Source organism: Hypanus sabinus, chromosome 28 (assembly GCF_030144855.1).
Source record: "Hypanus sabinus isolate sHypSab1 chromosome 28, sHypSab1.hap1, whole genome shotgun sequence".
Classification (NCBI taxonomy): domain Eukaryota; kingdom Metazoa; phylum Chordata; class Chondrichthyes; order Myliobatiformes; family Dasyatidae; genus Hypanus; species Hypanus sabinus.
The window spans coordinates 40,687,172-40,707,515 of record NC_082733.1 but is presented as its reverse complement, the minus strand read 5'-3'; positions in this window follow the sequence as shown (position 1 = coordinate 40,707,515).

Below are 20,344 nucleotides of genomic sequence, written 5' to 3'. Positions count from 1 at the left end.
GGCAAGGAATGACAATTTGAAATAGAAATGGGAAGTGGAGTTGTATTGGGTGGCTACCGAGAGATCTGTGGTTTCACATTCTTTTGCAATTCGTAAAAAGTCCCTTTAAGATTGTCCTGCCAAGCTTCCACTCTGGAATACTGACTTGCCTCTCATTTCCCTTTATTCTTTTGACACTGCTGGGTGCCTCCAGCATCTTCTGGTGATGGAAAAGAAAGATGAATGTGTTTTCCAAAGTGAAGGCAGCTTTAAACAAAGTAAGTCCCTTCCCCGCATCAGTACAAATAATCTGAAGTATGAAACACAAAGCATGCCAGGCAGCATCTGTGGAGAGAGAATCTTACCATTTCCGATCTGGGACCCTTCATCAGAATTGGAGTGCTAACTTGGGTTCTCTTTGTTATATTTTGTAAATTCAAAACATTAAATTAATTCAGAGGAAAACAAGGGAGCTGACAGATGGTTTGTTCTTTACTTTAGGCAAAGAGCAAGCTCGTTGCATGTGGTAGCGTCATGACATATGCAATTCACGTACATATATATCTGAATTGCATATGGTAGCACAGTAGTGAGCACAACGCTTTACAGTACGGACGACCTGGGTTCAATTCCCGCCACTGGAAACTGTAAGGACTTTGTACGCTCTCCCCGTGATCACATGGGTTTCCTCCGGGTGCTCCGGTTTCCTCCCACAGTCCAAAGACGTACCAGTTGGTAGGTTAATTGGCCATTGTAAATTGTCCTCTGATTAGGCTAGGATTAAATTGGGGGATTTAAAAAGCAAACAAGAGGAAATCTGCAGATGCTGGAAATTGAAGCAACACACACAAAATGCTGGTGGAACGCAGCAGGTCAGGCAGCATCTATAGGGAGAAGCACTGTCGACATTTCAGGCCCAGACCCTTCGTCAGGGCTCCACACAAAATGCTGGTGGAACGCAGCAGGTCAGGCAGCGTCTATAGGGAGAAGCACTGTCGACGTTTCGGGCCGAGACCCTTCGTCAGGACTAACTGGGGGATTGCTAGGTGGCATGACTGGGCCTAGTCAACGCAGTATCTCAATAAATAGAGATAAAAATAACCCGTAATGAATTATTTGAATGAATAAGAATGCTTAGTCAAACAATACCTTCCAATATTGTTTTACTGACATATTAAATACACAACACTCTTTCCACAGATGCTGCCTGATCTGCTGAGTGTTTCCAATATTTGATATTGGAATTGGTTTACTATTGTCACAGGTACTGGGATACAGTGAAAGTTTGTCTTGCAAACTTTCTGGTTACTTGAAAACAAACCAAAACCGCTGAGCGACTGAGCACGGGAGTTGACATTGACTTCCAACATAACTAAATTACAAATTGAGAAAAGTACGTTTGATCCTTCATTAGGAAACCAACAAAGACGAATGATCTTACAGTGATAAAAAAACAAGGAAAACTAAAATTAGTGATATAGCGAAATTAATGAAATGAGCATTCCTATTAGCGTAGTTCAGTGAAACAAGAGGTCAACAATACAATATCACCCTTGGCTCAGCCCCTCTCCACTAGATTAAACCAACTAACTGAAACAATATGTGTGAAGATGTAGTTATAATCATTCACTTCTACCATAGGACAAATGAAACCAAAACAAGCACACAAAACAAAATACAATACAGACAGGCACAAAATAGATACTTGGCTCCTACAATGTTCACACTGATCAGATCATTGCACAGTGCAATGAGCCAGAATAAGGCAAAACAATAACAATGCAGAATGAAGTGAAAAAGGTAAATGATAAAGATCATAATGAGGTAGATTGGCCATCATACTGAACAAGGGGTCCACTTAAGAACCTGATAGAAGTTGTCGTTGAGCCAGGTGGCACGTGCTTCAAGGCTTTGGTACCCTCTGCCCAGTGGGAGAATGGAAAAGAGGGAATGTCTGAGGCAGCTGGGATCTTTGATAGCGCTGGCCACTCTACTGTGGCAGAGTCAAATGTAGACATAGTCCACAGCGAGGAGGCTGGTTTCTGTGATGTGCTGAGCTGTATCCTTCTTTGTTAAGAATAATGCCTGACCCCGATCGGAAGCATGTTAAGTTGATTTTTGTTGATGAGCTTTTCAGATGTTTGCTGTAGTGTCAGAATTGGCATTAGAAAGAACGAACGGAAACCAGGCTTAAGAGAGCACAGTCGGCGTGATCTTTGGATGGACACAGCTCACACGGGGGATGATAACCTCATTAATTTTATTTTTTAACCTTATTTTTTTGCAATTGGTGAAAGGCCCTTTTAAGTAGCTGGCAGGTCTTGACGATCTTGAGATCTGGACTCTTGACTTGCCTCTTTTCCTTTTCCTCTTCCTATATGGTTTAACCCTGCTGAGTGTCTCCAGCATCTTCTATTGATGGAAAAAAAAAGATGAATGTGTTTTCCAAACTAGAAACAGGTCCAAACAAAGCAAGACACTTCCCTGAATCAGTAACAAAAGAAAATCTGCAGACGCTGGAAATCCAACCAACTCGCACAAAATGCTAGGCAGGCCCAGCAGCATCTATGGAAAAGAGTAAACAGTAGACATTTTGGGCCTCCTGATGAAGGGTCTCGCCTCAAGGTGTTGACTGTTGACTTTTTCCCATAGGTGCTGCCCGGCCTGCTAAGTTCCTCCAGCATTTTGTGTGTTTTCTCCGCATCAGGGCAAGCCCAGCGAGGTATGGAGGGGAGAGAGAGCTGATCGTTTTGTAGAAACACAGCAGGAATGTAATGTATAGCAAGGATGTAATGCTGAGGCTTTACAAGGCTTTGGTTAGACCACAATTGAAATACGGGGAGCAGTTTTGAGCCTCTTATGTAAGAAAGGAAGTGCTGGCATTGGAGAGGGTCCAGAGGAGGCTCACAAGAATTATCCCAGGAACGAAAGGGTTGATGTATGAGGAACATCTGATGGCTCTGGGCCTGTACTTACTTGCGTTTAGAAGAATGAGGGAGAACCTCATTGAAAAGTAATGAATATTGAAAGGCCTAGATAGTGTGGATGTGGAGAGGCTGTTTCCTATCATGGGTTAAAGAGATAAAGGAAAGTGGGAGGCATGTCAGAGTTTCAGAGTGCAAGAAGGTGCCCAACCTGCTGAGTTCCTCCAGCATGTTGTACGTGTTGAAGATTGTAAAGACATGCCTGCTACTTAGACTAAATGATCACAAGACATAGGAGCAGAATTAGGCCATTCAGCCCATTGAGTCTTCTGCACCATTCCATTATGGCTGCCTGATTTAATATCTCACTCAACCCCATTCTCCTGCCTTCTCCCTGTAACCTTTGACACTTTTACTAATCAAGAACCTCTCCACCTCGGCTTTAAATAAACCCAATGACTTGTCCTCCACACCAGCCTGTGGCGATTCACCACCCTCTGGTTAAGGAAGTTCCTCCTGATCTCTATTTTAAAGGGATCTCCTTGTATCCTGAGGCTGTGTCCCTGGTCCTACTACACCCAATGGCCACTTTATTAGGTACCTCTTGTACATAATTAGCTGACTAATGGGTATAAGTTTGTGATCTTCTGCTGCTGCAGCCCATCTATTTTAAGGCTTAACATGTTGTGCATTCAGAAAAGCTCTTTTGCACACCATTGTTGTAACATGTGGTTATTTGAGTTACTATCACCTTCCTGTTGACCCGAACCAGTCTGGCCATTGTCCTCTGACCTCTCTCATTAACAATGCATTTTCACCCACAGAACCACTGCTCTGTCATTTTTTTTTTCTTTTTCACAACATTCTCTGTAACTTCTAGAGATTGTTGTGTGTGAAAATCCCAGGGGATTAGCACTTTCTGAGATGCTCGAACCACCCCATCTGGCACCAACAATCATTCCATGGTCAAGGTCACTTAGATCACATTTCTTCCCCATTCTGATGTTTGTCTGAACAACAACTGAACCTCTTGACCATGTCTGCATGCTTTTATGCATTGAGTTGTTGCCATCTGATAGGCTAATTAGATATTTGGGTTACTGGTGAACCTAATATAGAGATAACTGAATGTGTACTGTTCAGTTACTTGCATTTCTGAAGGGGAAAAAATGGAAAAAAGGCATATCTTCAGCCTCCAAAGATCACAGACCTTATGGCCTCTTGAGGACATCTAATTCCTCCCACAGCAGAGACTTTAATTGCCCTTGTGAGTGGGTTGTTGGACTGGTATCGCTCTTCCTGTTTACAGCATATGGCAGTAATTTCCTCCACGCTGTCATTCACAGTGAACACTCTCAGGAGAGAAAACTTTTGTGAGGCAGCAGAAATTTTGTTTGGCTAAATCTCAGCAGATCCCTGCAAAATATTCCGTACCTTGCCTTCAGTTGAAATAATCTGAATGGATCAGGTAGCAAAGCAGTAAATGTGACTGTGTGGAACCTTTTTAAAGTAGGATTGTTAGATGTCGCAAGTGGATTTCCAAAGAAAACGTTCAAGGGCTAATTCTGATGAAATCCTCCCTCATCACGAAGATAGTATTACACCTTTTAGTGGCGTAATATTGTACTGTTAGCGAGGGTTGAGTAGACTGGCATGTGACTTGGCAACTGCAAACACCAGAGATTCTGCAGATGCTGGAAATCTTGAGCAACACTCACACAAGAAACTGAAGTATCTCAGTGGGTCAGGCAGCATCTATGGAGGGGAATAAATAGTCAGTGTTTTGCACTGAGACCCTTGATCAGGACTCACAAAGGGTCCAATGAAGAGAACTGGCCCGAAATGTGAACAGTTTATTCCCCTCTATAAATAATAATAATAACTTATTTTTAGACCACTTTTCATACAAATGATGTAATTCAAAGTGCTTTACAATAGGAAAAAGTGCAAACATAGAGATAAAGACAAAATGATGTTAGTTAAAAAAAAGGTTAAATAAATAAGTTTTGAGTTGGTGTTTAAAAGTGTCAACTGAGTTAGCATCCCTTGTAGTGTTAGGTATTGAATTCCGCAGTTTAGGAGCGTTGTTCAGAAAAGCTGACCTGCCAATTATCTTTCGAAAGGGATTGTTTAAATTTTAGAGACTGGCAGAAGAAGACCTGAGAGCTTGAGCAAGATTATAAAATGAAAGTGATTCTGTGATGTACTCCTGTCCCAGACCATTAAGAGCTTTACAAATAAGTAAGAGTACTTTAATATCCAGTGCAGAGTAGCTAATACCAGAGTGATATGTTCTCTCATCCTGGTTTTGATTAGAAGTCTAGCTTTATCAATCAAAGCCTAGAATATAATAATAATAATAGTAATAATAATAATTCTAAAACAAGCCCAGTGGAACAGCAGAAATCTTTCATGTTGTTATATTAATGAACAAAAAGCATTTGATTCTGTCCCACACTCATGTTTAACAGAAGTTCCTAATAAACGACATCAATAATTGTGAAGTTCCTTCAACATCTAATCAAGCATCGACATACTACAATCACCCTATTTATTAACAGCCAAAACAGAACAACCACCGTTATCAAAATAAACGGAGGCATTTTCCAGGGCTAGTCTCAAAGTCCACTATGGTTCTGCTTAGCTTTAAATCCGCTCTCTAATTTACTGAATTGGATGAAAATAGAGTACCAGATCAGAAGCAACAAAACGATTTACAGTATACCATAACACACCTTCTATACATGGACAATTTGAAATTATATCCTCCTTCATCAGTGAAGCTAAAGCAATTAATTCAAATAGTAGAACTGTTTTTGAAAGATGTAAATGTGAATTGGACTGGATAAATGCAGAACATTAAACATAAAGAAAGGTGCAATAGAGTCAAAAACAGAGCAGCAGGATACAATACAACTGATGGATGAATATGAAACGTAGAAGTATCTGGAATATCAACAAAGAAAATAGATCATATTATGATAAAAGGAAAATTTTTGACAGAATTTACATCAAGGCTTGAGAAAATCTGACTAACAGAGCTCAGTAGTAAAAATATAACAAAGGCAATAAGCACTTTTGCTATATCCATATTAACTTATTCTTTTGGCATAATACTGTAGCGGTGTGCTACGTGCAGCGCTAAAATTACGACACGGAGTCGGTAACTGCAGTCGAAGGAAAAAACTTTATTCAAAATCTTCAGCCTCACTTTTAAGTCTCCCTCAACCTGCCCCCCGTGGCGCAGAGGCTCCAAAGCTCTGTGCTCGCAAACCCCCGTAGGCTATCTAATTGTGAGCCGGTTCGGATGTGCCAGGAAATGGGTCGCCACAATACCTTGTTCCGAAACTGATCTGGAAAATTTACAAAGAAAATTAAGAACTGAAATGACATGTTTTAGAAAACACTGTACACTTGAATGTGCTTAGATTACACTACCTACGACAGAAGGAGGAAGAGGAATAACAGATTTACACAACAGTCAGATAAAACTTCTAAGGGTGAACTTTCATCAATGAAAATAGATTCACCACTCCATTCGAGTATATGCAATTCTGACAAGAAGTACACCACTAAACTTAAAGTGAAAGCATAACCTTTAAAAATGAAAGAATTATCACTATTGAAGATCATGACCCTCCATGGAAGACATCCCCATGATCTGAGCAGACTAGATGTCAACAATGAAGCATCAGAGTTGAAGATTTCTTCCCAGAAACAGAGGAGTTCCTTGTGGCAATACAAAACCAAGTGGTTAACACCAAACATCATGAAAAATACATAAAAACGACCAACAAATTCAAGGTGATAAATGCCAAAAACGCCAAGAGGGACCAGAAACAATCCAACACATTATAGGATCATGTAGCATAACTCAATCTGATTACCTACACAGGCACAATCAGGTGGCAAACATCGTGCACCAAAATCCTGCTTTAAAATACAAACTCGTAAAAGAAACTATACCTCACTATAAGTACAAGCTTGATCCAGTTTCAGAGTCAGAATCCTACAAATTATATTATGACTGATCCATTATTATTATGGATAATCCATAACAATCGTTGGGATATAACATTACAGAATAAACAAGCAAGGGCAATTTACTTAAGAGTCAATCCAACACACATTACACACAGAAATCAATCAGTGAAAAGCACCAGAAATATGCTGAATTAAAAGAGGAAATTGAAAGACTTTGGAACATGAACAGGGTGTACATTGTCCCAGTAGTAACATCTACGACTGGTATCATCCCAAAGTCACTACTCAATAGTATTAAACAATTAGGCCTATACAGCAATATTTATGTAACTCTCTAGAAAGCCACAATACTAAACACTACTAGAATAGTCTAAAAATTCCTAGCAATTGACAAATGAACGCGCTTGGCTAAGCCTGTACTTCAGGTTTTATCAGCTTGAGCAAAAAAAAATACAACAATGATAATAATAACTGATCACTTTTCATATAGACAATGTAGTTCAAAGCGACTTACTCTGGGATAAACCTTATAATTTCAGGTATTGAATTCCACTGTTTAGGAGCGGAGTTCAAAAAACGGACCTGCCAATTATCTTTTGAGGGAGATTGTTTGAATTGAAGAGACTAGCATCAGGAGACCTGCTTGATTTGGTGAGTCCCCCCAGCGTTTTGTGTGTGTTGCTTGGGAAATCGCTTGCAGCAGCAACAAAGGCACGTAAGTACATAAGTCCCACAGAATACAAATTATACAAGACAGAGAAGAAAATGAGAAAATAAAGACTGCATGAAAACAAGACCTTTGTGCATAAATACAGACTCAGTCAGAGACAAGTCCTTGGTAGTACAAGAGGTGGTCTGGGGTGTTCCATTGGTCAGGTAGGGTTAGTGTTCTACAGGTCAATTCAAGAACCTGGTGGTTGTAGAAAAGTAGCTGTTTGTGAACCTGATGACGTGGGAACTGCCAAAGGAAGTTAAAAGAATACCAAAAGGACATTTTGACAGGTCCATGGATAATTGGCCCTGTGGCTTCCGCTTTCACCATGAAACTTCATGCATCTTCTAGGTGAAAATCCTTCCTCTCCTGGGCATGAGGTCTCTTGAGCTTCTGTTGGTGTTTCTGTAGCTCTGGGTTCACATGGGATGGAATTGAAAGCTCCACGCCTAACCCGCCTCCTTCTGCAGCCGGGCTTGGAATTGTCCGTAGCGGAGTTGAAGGCCCTGTTTCCCTGCTGTATAACCCTGTGATTCTATGAAGGATGATGGTCAAGGCAGAAGTTGTTGGTAATGGGACTGAAGTACCGTGAAGAGCATTCTGCATCACCGTCTGGTATGGAGGCTTCAATGCGCAGGATCAAAAGTGGCTGCAGAGCGTTGATAAATCGGCCAACTCCACCACGGCACAACCTTCCCCACCACTGAGGACATCTTCAAAAAGCGATGCCTCAAGAAGACAGCATCCATCGCTGAAGACTCTTACCATCTAGGACATGTTCTCAACTCGTAACTACCATCAGGGAGAAGATACAGGAGGCTGGAGACACACACTTGATGTATCAGGAACAGTTTCTTCCCGTCTGCCATCAGATTTCTGAACAGTCTGTGAACCCATGAATCCTACCTTGCTATCCCTTTTATTGCACTGTGTACATATGTATGTAGCTATCTATCTATTCTTTCATGCGCCCATTTACTTATTTGCTATCTATCCATCTATTTACTTAGATGCTTTTGCAACTTATAGTAATTTTTATATCTCACACTGTACTGTTACCAAAAAGCAACACATTTTACGTTATCTTTCAGTGAAAATAAACCTGATTTTGATTCTGAAGGTGGAAGTAACAACAGCAGAGACACAACTAATGATTGAATTTGTTACAAAACCGACAAGTGAATATCGTTACCTCTGTTGTGGTTAATCCGTGACAGGATCTCTGGGGTCTCCCTCCCCTGGGAACGTTGTAGGCAAAGGGCCCAAAACATTGTTGAGAATTCCTGCCACCCATCCCACAACCTCTTTGACCCACGACTATCAGGAAGGAGGTACGGGAGCATCAGGACTAGGAATGCCAGACGGGGTAACAGTTTCTTCCTTCAGGCCGTGAGACTCATGAATACCTCCCCACTGTCAAGGTCTCGTCACTAGGAGAGCAAGTTTTTACTGCTTATCCATGCTGGGCACTTCACATGGATTCTGAATTATATTTCATTAACTTATTGGTGGTTATATTTTGTTTTATGTGCTGTGTGTGATATACTGTACGTTTTGTGGGTATACTGTGGTCCAGAGCTACATTTCGTTTGATCATATTTGTGTAGTCAGGTGACATGCTTGCACTTGAACTTCAACGTTCAGACCTCAGGAGCGTGTCAGAGGTCTTGGCTGTTTAATTCTTCATCCCACTCCCTCTGTCATTCCTCTGTTTGAGGTATAATGGGGTTGAACATGAGCTTGAGGGACAGCACCTCGTTTTCCCTCTGTCCTCACTGCAGTCTCAACACCAAATCCTACAATCGCAGGCAGCCTGCCTTACCTGTATCGGGACAGCTCATTCATTACTCACTGCAATAGAGCAGCCTGCATAATCAAAGACCCCATCCACCACAATCATTCTTCCTTCTCCCCTCTCCAGTAAGACAGAAGACACAAAAGCCTGAAAGCACATGCCACCATCCTCAAGGACAGCTTATATCCAACTGTTATCAGATTCTTGAACAGACCCCTTGTGCAGTAAGATGGACCCTTTGCCTCCCAATCTATATCATCATGGTCTCCCACTTTATCATTTACCTGCACTGCACACACCACCAGACTGAAGGAGAGCTTCTATCCCACTGTTATTAGACTATTTAACAGACCTCTTGTGCATCAAAGATGAATTCAGCTTCACAATTTACTTTGCCCGTTATTGTCTACCTGCACTGCACTTCCTCTGTAACTGTAAGGCTTTATTCTGCAGTCTATTATGGTTTTACCTTGTGCTAACTCAATGGACTGTGGCAATGAATTGATCTGTTGGATGGTATGCAAGACAAATTTTTCACTGTAAACAAAAAATAAAACAACATAAGTGAATAAAACAATAATAAACCAGTTTTATTGTCTCCCTCCTTCACCATTCCCTATTCCTGTTTTCCTTTCACACCTTATCTCCTTACCTGCCCATCAACTCTCTCTAGCGCTCCTCACCCTTTCTCTTTCTTCCATGGTCTTCTGTCCTCCCGCTATCAGATACCCCCTCCTCCAGCCCTGTATCTTTTTCACCAATTAACTTCCCAGCTCTTTACTGCACTCCTCCCAGTTTCACCTATGACCTCCCACCTTGTACTGCTTCCTCCCCTCCCTCCCCCACCTTCTTACTCTGACCTCCCCTTCCTTTCCAGTCCTGATGAAGGGTATTGGCCCAAAACATCAACAATTTACTCCTTTCCACAGCTGCTGCCCGGCCTGCTGAGTTCCTCCAGCACTTTGTGTTCTGTTGCTTTGGATTTCCAGCATTTGCAGTTTACCAATTTACCAATTATTAGCCCCATTTTACTCTCTCCTTTTGTACATCCAATCCTGCTGGGCGTATCTGCAAAGACAGGCATGGGAATCCAAAAGGTGGCACATCCCAATGGACATAAACACAAGAGATCCTGCAGATGCCGGAAATCCACAAGAGTACAAATGCTGGAGGGACTCAGCAGGACTATGGAGAGGAATGAACAGTCAATGTTTCAGACTGAGACTCTTCCTCAAGGAAACCATTCAGCCCATCAGATCCAAGTTCACTCTATCAAAGCAATGTCATAAGTTCTAGCTCTCACTGTCTTTACTTCCCTCAAGCCTGGGGTTCCCAATCTTTTTTTATGCCATTAAGCATCAGCCAATCAGATCCAAGCTGGCTCCCATCAACGCTAGAACCCTCTCTCCTAACTTCCCTTTGGTCCCCGAGTTCCCAACCTGGGGTCCATGGAGCCCTTGGTAAGGATCCATAGCATAAAAAAAGTTTGTGCATCCCTGCTCTAGTCCAACAACAGTTCTCCACAAATGCCATTAGCTTCTCTTGAACTCATTCTGACACCTACTTACATTTACAGTCACCTTTCAACCCACCAGCAGGGAGGGAAGTGATACACTCAAAGGGAACTCATGTGGCCACAGGGAGAGCACGCAAACTCCACACCGAAGTTTCCAAGCTCAGCCTCAAGCCAATGCAATCCACACAAAATGATGGAGGAACTCAGCAGCTTGGGCAGCAACCAGTCACATTCAGAGATGCTGCCTGATCTGCTAAATTATTAAGACATTACTGGTGACAAAATTCTATCTGTCCCATTATTAAGAGTGTTGTGCTTTAGACATTAATGATGCATTGGCATATCTCAATCTACCTCCCACATTGTCCTTTGAAGAGATTGCCGAATACTTTGTTTTTGCATTGTATATTTGGCACGTTAATCCAAGCCACAGTCCCTCACAGGGAAACTTCAGTTAGTCATTAACAGGATGTCCTCTGCAGTTAGTGCTCTTCGACTAAAGCAACCCAGGCTCGAAAATTTAATAAGCCTTTGATGTGTGTGTTAGAGGCGCCTTTGTTTTATTTTCTATGGCCGGTGTGGTCTGGCGTAGGATGTAGGAGCTGAATAGTAATTATATTTCCACTGTGCAGTCATGGTTAGTAGCAACATATGACCAAGTAGCAGCCTGCAAATAATTACAGAAAAACTTTTATGAAGAAGTTTCAATGCACTCAGTAGCCACTGTATTAGGTACACCTGTACACCTGCTTGGTAATGGAATTATCTAATCTGCCAATCACGTGGCAGCAACTCAGTGCATAGAAAGCACGCAGACATGGTCAAGAGGTTCAGCTGCTGCTCAGAGCAAACATCAAAATGGGGAAGGAATGTGCTCCAAGTGACTTTGAACGTAGAATGATTGTTGGTGCCAGACGGGGTGGTTTGAGTATCTCAGAAACTGCTGATCTCCTGGGATTTTTATGCTGGACAGTCTCGAGAGCTTACAGAGAATGGTACGAGAAACAAAAAACATCCAGTTCAGTGGATGAAAACACCTTGTCAATGAGAGAGGTCAGAAGAGGATATTCAGTCTGGTTCAAGCAAACAAGAAGGCGACAGTAACTGCACATTACAACAGTGGTGTGCAGCAAAACATCTCTGAATGCACAACATGTCGAACCTTGAAGCAGATGAGCCATCATTGCAGAAAAGCACAAATATGCAGTACTGTGCAGAAGTCTTAGGCACACACAGTATATATAGCTGGGGGGGGGTGGGTTCTATTACTTTTCCACAGTACTGTAGTAGTAATGTTATGCATTGCACTGTACTGCTGCTGCTGCAAAAAAATTACATGACATGTGAGTGATGATGAACCTGATTCTGATCTGAGTCTCTATTGTGGACTGAGAGTGGGAAGGGGGCAGGGAGAGGGGAATCATGGCTGGGGAAAAGGGAAGGGAGAGGGAAGCACCAGAGAGACATTCTGTAATGATCATAAACCAGTTGTTTGGAATCTAATGATCTTGCCTGGTGTCTCAGGGCTGGGTGTGTCTGCACCAGCACCACCACCCCTGGCACTCCTTCTCTGCCACCTGTCCCTCACCCCTCCTGCAGCACTCCACCCTCACCTTCTCAATAGCCTTTGCTCCCACCAGATTTACAAACTCACTCTCTGCTCCACATTGACAAATGTAGTACTGCGCAAAAGTCCGAGGCACCCTAGCTATATATACATGCCTATGAGTTTTACGCAGTACTGTACACTCAGTGGGCACTTTATTAGGCACAGGAGGGAGCTGTATCAAACTCCAAACTCCACTGACAGACCATGCTTGCGACTGGGGTGTGGCAATCCACCAGGCTCAGCTTCTACTCCACTGAAACATTGTCATTGAGCGAAGGGCCTGTACTGTGCTGAGAGATTTGTGTTCTATGCATCGGACATAGAATCATCAGGACAACCCTGTCAGAGATTACCGTGGGTCGGACTGGAAGTTCCTTCTGTTTTGGCCAATGTTAGACTGGCTGTTCAGCAAAAGGTTCTCGGTTTCTTTGAAGGGTCATATTTGAAAATGTACTGAGATGCTGTGACCATGTGTGAGTGTGTGTGTGTTTGTGTGAGTATGTGTGTGTCTGTATGTATGTATGAGTGTGTGTGCGTGTGTGTGTATATGTGTATGTATGAGTGTGTGTGTGTGTACGTGTGTGAATGTGTGTATGTATGAGTGTGTGTTTGTGTGTGTGTATGTATGTGTGTGTGTATGTATGAGTGTGTGTGTGTGTACATGTGTGAATGTGTGTATGTATGAGTGTGCGTTTGTGTGTGTATGTATGTGTGTGTATGTGTATGTATGAGTGTGTGTGTGTACGTGTGTGAATGTGTGTATGTATGAGTGTGTGTTTGTGTGTGTACGTGTGTGAATGTGTGTATGTATGAGTGTGTGTTTGTGTGTGTGTATGTGTATGTATGAGTGTGTTTGTGTGTGTGTATGTATGTGTGTGTGTATGTATGAGTGTGTGTGTGTGTGTACATGTGTGAATGTGTGTATGTATGAGTGTGTGTTTGTGTGTGTATGTATGTGTGTGTGTGTGTATGTATGAGTGTGTGTGTGTGTGTACATGTGTGAATGTGTGTATGTATGAGTGTGCGTTTGTGTGTGTACGTGTGTGAATGTGTGTATGTATGAGTGTGTGTTTGTGTGTGTGTATGTATGTGTGCGTGTGTATGTATGAGTGTGTGTGTGTGTGTGTGTACATGTGTGAATGTGTGTATGTATGAGTGTGCGTTTGTGTGTGTATGTGTGTGAATGTGTGTATGTATGAGTGTGTTTGTGTGTGTATGTGTGTGAATGTGTGTGAGTCTGTGTGTTTCCTCCAGGGTTTCGCTCTCACTCAGTACACAAACACTGAGTACACACGGTACACATCAGCCTGCCAAGATCCTCAGTTCTGAATGAGATTCTGGATGTTTTCATCAGTCAGCCTGCCCCCTGGGCTCTTGTCGGAGTTGGGATAGCTCAGTAAGTCTGCAGCTCACTTTTCCTAGTCGTTTCAGTGAACCGGGATGAATATAACCGTACTAACACACAACAAAATGCTGGAGGAATTCAGCAGGTCAGGCAGCATCAATGGAAAGGAATAATGAGTTGGAGATTTAGGCCAAGACTCTTCATGTTTTTCTTAATAGAACTCGCAGCCCCAGCAGCTCTCTCAGTCAAGAGTGGGGCAGCACAGTAGCATAGTGTTTAGTGTACAGTGATCCCTGATTGGGGTTCAATACCTGCCGTGCTCCTGTCTCCTTAGAGACAGAACGTTCATTGTGGGTTTCCTCCGGGTGCTCCAGTTTCCTCCCTCATTCTGAAGACATTTGGGTTAGGGTATGTTACGTTGACACTGGAAGTGGGGTGACAGTTGCAGTAATCCTCGCTGATTTGACTTGATGCAAAACAATGCATTTCCATCCAAGTCTGCTCCTTCTTTGCCTCACTTCTACCAGCATGTTCTTCCATCTCTTTCCTTCTTCCTGTGTTTATCCTTAAACGGTTCATCTCATCAATCTCTATGATTATGACAGCATGGTAGCATTGCAGACAAACTCTCGTAGTTCTGCACTCTAACTGTCAGCCGCCTTTCCCACATTCGTCAATCTCTGCTGCAGTTTGCAGCTGCTTTGGGATGACCCCGTGCACTGTTGGAGAGCAAATATTTTCTGAATTTCTGAATGAGGTTCAGGGTGTTGAAGTTGCTAATTTGGCACAGAACTCAGGCGTATTAATGATCTACATGGCCAACGTTACCCTACTTGGCGCAATCTCTTTTGATGTCCATCTATCCATCTTTCCATCTGTCATATGATGTGGGTAATCATGGTCTTTGACCATGATTGTTCTTGGAAAACTTTTCTATAGAATTCAGAAAATTCTTCCAGCTCCCTTCTGGAAAGCGTTATAGGGCAATTAAAACAAAAACTTCATGCAACCTTAAAACTCTCTTTCCCCAGGCAACTAATCTGATCAGTCATTCTAGAGAGCCTTCAACCCCTTCACTGCACTTTTATTACCCCAATCACTGCACTACACTGTAAAAACTTTAATCATCATAATTATGTGCCGCGTCATATGACATTGGAAATCGTGCTCTTGACCATGATTGTTCTTGGCAAATTTTTCTACAGAAGTGGTTTGCCATTGCCTTCTTCTGGGCAGTGTCTTTACATGACGGGTGACCCCAGCTATTATCAATACTCTTCAGAGATTGTCTGTCTGGCGTCAGTGGTCACAAAACCAGGACTTGTGATATGCACCAGCAGCTCAAACGACCACCCACCACCTGCTCCCGTGGCCTCACATGACCCTGATCAGGGTGGAGGGGGACTAAGCAGGTGCTGCAGCTCACCCAAGGGTGACCTGCCATCTAATGGAGGGAAGGAGCACCTTACAGGGTCTCTCTTCCCACCATCACGGATATTTACACTACACGCTCCATCCATAAAGGAAACAGCATTATGAAGGACCCCATGCACCCCCCATACAATCTCCCTCCCTCCTGCTGTCTGGGAAAAGGCTCTGAAGCATTCGGGCTCTCACGACCAGACTATGTCACAGTTTCTTCCCCCAAGCTATCAGACTCCTCAATACCCGAAGCCTGGACTGACACCTTGCCCTATTGTCCTGTTTATTATTTATTGTAATGAATGCCTGCACTGTTTTTGTGCACTTTATGCAGTCCTGTGTAGGTCTGTAGTCTAGTGCAGCTTTCTCTGTGTAGTTGTTTATAACGTAGTTCAGTCTAGTTTTTTGTACTGTGTCTTGTAAGACCATGCTCCTGAAAAACGTTGTCTCATTTTTACTATGTACTGTACCAGCAGTTATGGTCAAAATGACAATAAAAGTGACTTGACATTTACTTAAATGACACTGTCGTACCTGCATCGTCCACGCTGAACAGTTATTACCCTACAACCATCAGGCTCCTGAGCCAGAGTGGAAAGAGGTACAGGAACATTAAGTCCCACACCAGCAAGTTCAGAAACAGTCATTACCGATCAACTATCCAGCTCCTGAACCGATGTGGATGACTTCACTCACCGCAACATTGACCTGTTTCCACAAACTACAGACTTGCAGATTCTACAATGCAGGTTCTCAGTATTACTTATTTACTTTTTAATTACTTGCCTGAATTTGCTTCTTTTGGTTGCTTGTCGGTCATTGTCAGGCATAGTTTTGAATAAACTGCTTTATGTTTCTTTATTTTTCCCTGTAAATGTCCACAAGAAAATGAATCTCAGGGTTCGTTATACTGTGATAATAAAATTACTTTGAACTCTGATAGATTACTCCATGTTCTGTGTGAAATTCCTCTCCGGTTATTTTAAAATCTTCCCCCTTTCAGTCGAGATCTATGCCCTCTAGTTTTGGACTCCTCCTTACCTCTACCTCTCTTTAAGGTCATCCTTCATTTTCCTGCTTTCCAAGGAATCAAGACCTGGCTTGAACAGCCTCTCCCTATAACTCAAGCTCTCCAGCACTCCAGCATCCTCGTAAATCTTTTACTTTCTGCACTCTTTCCGGTTTAACCACATCTTTCCTATATCAGGGAAAACATTATCTCTCAGCTTCTCGCTTTATCTTCCCTTTCCCATCCAGCTAGCCTCCCCCTCACCTGGACTCACCTGTCACTTACTCATTTACACTCTTTTCCATTCCCCCCCACCTTCATATTCTGCCTGCTTCCCCCTTCCTTCCTGTCCCGATGAAAGGTCTCGGCCCAAAGTATCAATTGTTTTCCATTGAGGTTGGATGGGTCTACAACCGGAGATCGTGGGTTCAGGGTGAAAGGTGAAAAGTTTAAGAGGAACATGAGGGGAAATTCATGAGAGTGTGGAATGAGCTGCCAGCCAAAGTGTTGCATGTGAGCTGGATTTCAATGTTTAAGCAGAGTCTGGACAGGTATGTGGATAGTAGGGGTATGGGGGGGGGGGCCGGTCATGGTCCCGGTGCAGGTTGATGGGAATAGACTGCTTGGATGGTTTTGGCATGGACTAGATGGGCCAAAGGTCCTGCTTCTGTGCTGTACTTCTCTATGACTCTACCGTATGTTTTTTGCTCTCCATAGATGCTGCCTGAGCTGCTGATTTCCTCCAGCTGCTGGAGAATTCTGGCATTTATGGCATTATCCCAAGCACAGCCCCACCAAGAACTTGCTCCCTGCTTTTACTCTGAGTAACAATGAGCTCATTTTTACTTTTGATCATAAGGCAAGCTCTTGACTCAGCGAGCGGGACCCACCTCACGTTTGGGCGAGCACAGACCTGCATAGACTGGAGAAGTGCTGAGCGATGGTTAGGTCACTGCTCTTTGCTTTACCAAGTGAATGGACCACTTTCCACCCGCCTGGCAGCACTTTCTAAGTTGTTTCAGCGCCTTCGGAGTCTTTATTTAAGAGAAGTTTGGATAAGTGCGTGGATGGGTGGGTAAGGTCCACGTGGGGTCAATGGGACTAGCAGAGTAACATCTCAGCATGGACTGGACAGGCAGAAACGATCCATCTGCTGAGGCGTGTAGAGAGGGTAACTGCAAGCAGGTTGGGTGAGTCTAGAACTAGAGGACACAAGTTTAGGGTGTACGGTAAAATATTTAAATGGAACCCAAGGGGAAACATCCTCACTCAGAGGGTGGAGCAAGCGTGCAATGAGCTGCTGGTGGAAGTGGTGGATGCAGGTTTGATTGCAACATTTAACAGACATTTGGATAAGTACATGGATGGGAAGAGTATGGAGGTCTATGGTCCAGGTGCAGGCCTAGGCAGATTAATAGCTTAGCACAGACTAGATGGGCTGAAGGGCCTGTTTTTGTGCTGTAGTGTTCTATAACTACAAATCTAGAGAAGGATCCGAAGATCTTCACAACATTTATTCACTTCTTTCATTCAGCTTTTAGTAATTCTGAAGCACCCTTTCCATAATTTTTAATTTCTTATCAACCTTTGTGTTGGTGTCTTCCTTGAATTTCCCTAATGAATTCCACAATTCGTTTGTCACTAGCAGAGTTGACAGCTTCGCTGCTTCCCTTCGGTATTTATGTGATCCTGGGGGGATGTGCTGTTACAGTCGGATCACTTGGTTTTGCTGCCTGGATTTCTCCAGGACAGGTTACTGGCGGCATTTGCCTTTTGCTCAGAGTGTGAGGGAGCTTAGAATCTCTGAGCTTGCACGGTCCCTGTGGGTGACGCACTTAGTGCAACGTTATTACAGCTCAGGGATTCGGAAGTCAGAGTTCAATTCCAGCACCCTCTGTAGGGAGTTTGCACGCTCTTCCCGTGACCGTGTGGGTTTTCCCAAGATGTGCCAGCTTCCTCCCACAGTCCAAAAACGTACCGGGTAGGTTAATTGGTCATTGTAAGTTGTCTCGTGACAAGGTTAGGTTTAAATCAGAGTTGTTGGGGGCTACTGGGTGTGCGGCTCGAAGGGCCTAAACTGTTCTTTATCACCAAATAAATAAATAAAATGGAGGATGTTGATAACATCAGCTTGACAGTTATGACCCTTCAACCATCAGACTCCTGAACCAGCGTGGATAACTTCACTCACCTCATCTCAGAACTGATTCCACAATCTACAGACTCACTTTCAGGGACTCTACAACGCAGTATTTATTTATTTATTTGTTTGTTTGTTTATTTAATATTATTTGGGCTTTTATTTGTACTTGCACAGTTTGTCTTCTTTTGCACGTTGGTTGTTCGTCAGTCTCTGTCTGTAGTTTTTCATCAATTCTATGGTGTTTCTTTGTTCTACTGTGAATGCCCACAAGAAAATGAATCTCAGGGTTGTATACGGTGACGTGCATGTACACATAAGGGTACATGGCTTAAAATAGGTTGGGGAACTTTTGTTTAGAGGGATATGGTTAAAATACAGGCCACCTCAGAGTTTACTGGTCACTATGAGAATGAAGACTGAGCAGCTGTAGACTTGCTCAACTTCACCCAAGGAAGCTGTTTGAAGAAAGCTGGAAGAGGCAGCATTCCCCTGCCATGTTCCCTGTCAAGAAAACTTCACTGCAGCAGTGACACAGGCACAGAGCATCAGATAAACAACGTTCACAGGAAAGACAAACCAAACACAAATTGCACACAATTTTTACAAAAAAAAAAGAACATAATTAGGACAAAAAATGTTGACTTCAGGCAGGTAATTGGAGTGGAATTAATCAGTCATGATCTGATTGAATGGCAGAATATATGCTCGGTGGGCACTTCATTAGCTCCCTCTTTCATTAGCTAATGAAGTGGCCACTGCATACAGTACTGTGTAAAACTCTTAGGCACGTATACAGTATATCGCTAGGGTGCCTAAGACTTTTGCACAGTACTGTATTTGTCAATGTCGATCAGAGAATGGGTTTGTAAATCTGGTGAGAACAAAGGATTTTGGGAATGGTGAGAGTGGAGCACTGTGGGAGGGGTGTGGGACAGGTGGCAGAGACAGGCACCGGAGCGCGAGAGGGGGTTGGCGCGGGTACAGACACACCCAGCCGTGAGACACCGGGCAAGGTCATTTGATTCCAAACAACTGGTTTATTCATCATTAAAGAATGTCTCTCTGGTGCTTCCTGCTCCCTCCCCTCTCCCTTCCCCTTTTCCCAACCATGATTCCCCTCTCCCTGCCCTCTTCCCACTCCAGAGACCCAGATCAGAATCAGGTTTATCACCACTCACATGTGTCATGAAATTAGTTTTTTGTGTGGCAACAGTACAGTGCAATGCATAAAATTACTGCAGCACTGTGCAGAAGTCTTAGGCACCCTGGTTATATATATGTGCCTAAGATCTTTTGCACAGTACTGTATGTCTCACACTGGGCATTAAATGGTTGATTAAAATCTGGAAACACAACATTTGAATATCTGATGGTTAATCAGAGAACCTGGGGAGGTGGTTGTGAGACCAGTTCCATTCTTGGTCCAAAATAAGCACTAAAGTTTAATCAGTAGGCATGCCTGTAACTGCCTCTTATAGTAACAGTGAAAATGATTAAAAGGGAAGGTTAAAAAGTGGATGTTTGATCACCTAGATATCGTTTAATCTTTGCATTCTGTTGCTTGTGGTAATACTGAGTGAGTGTGAAGCATACAGCATCTGCCTGTTGAAACCTGCCCATTATACCACAGCTTAACAACTCTCCCAGATTGCACTGGAGCTTGCAGGAATTGAGATATGATCAGACGTCCACTGGAATTCCTAGGGTACAATTATCAAAGCATAAACCTCCTGTTAGATATGGAAGAAAATGTCTATTAACTGAGAGCAAGAAATGGGTCACAGAAGATTGAACAGATTAGGACTTTATTCCTGAAGAATTAGGCCATTTAGCCCATCGAATCTCCTTCGCAATTTACTCATGGAAGGCACAGCACTTTACAGTACCAGGGACCTGGGTTCAATTT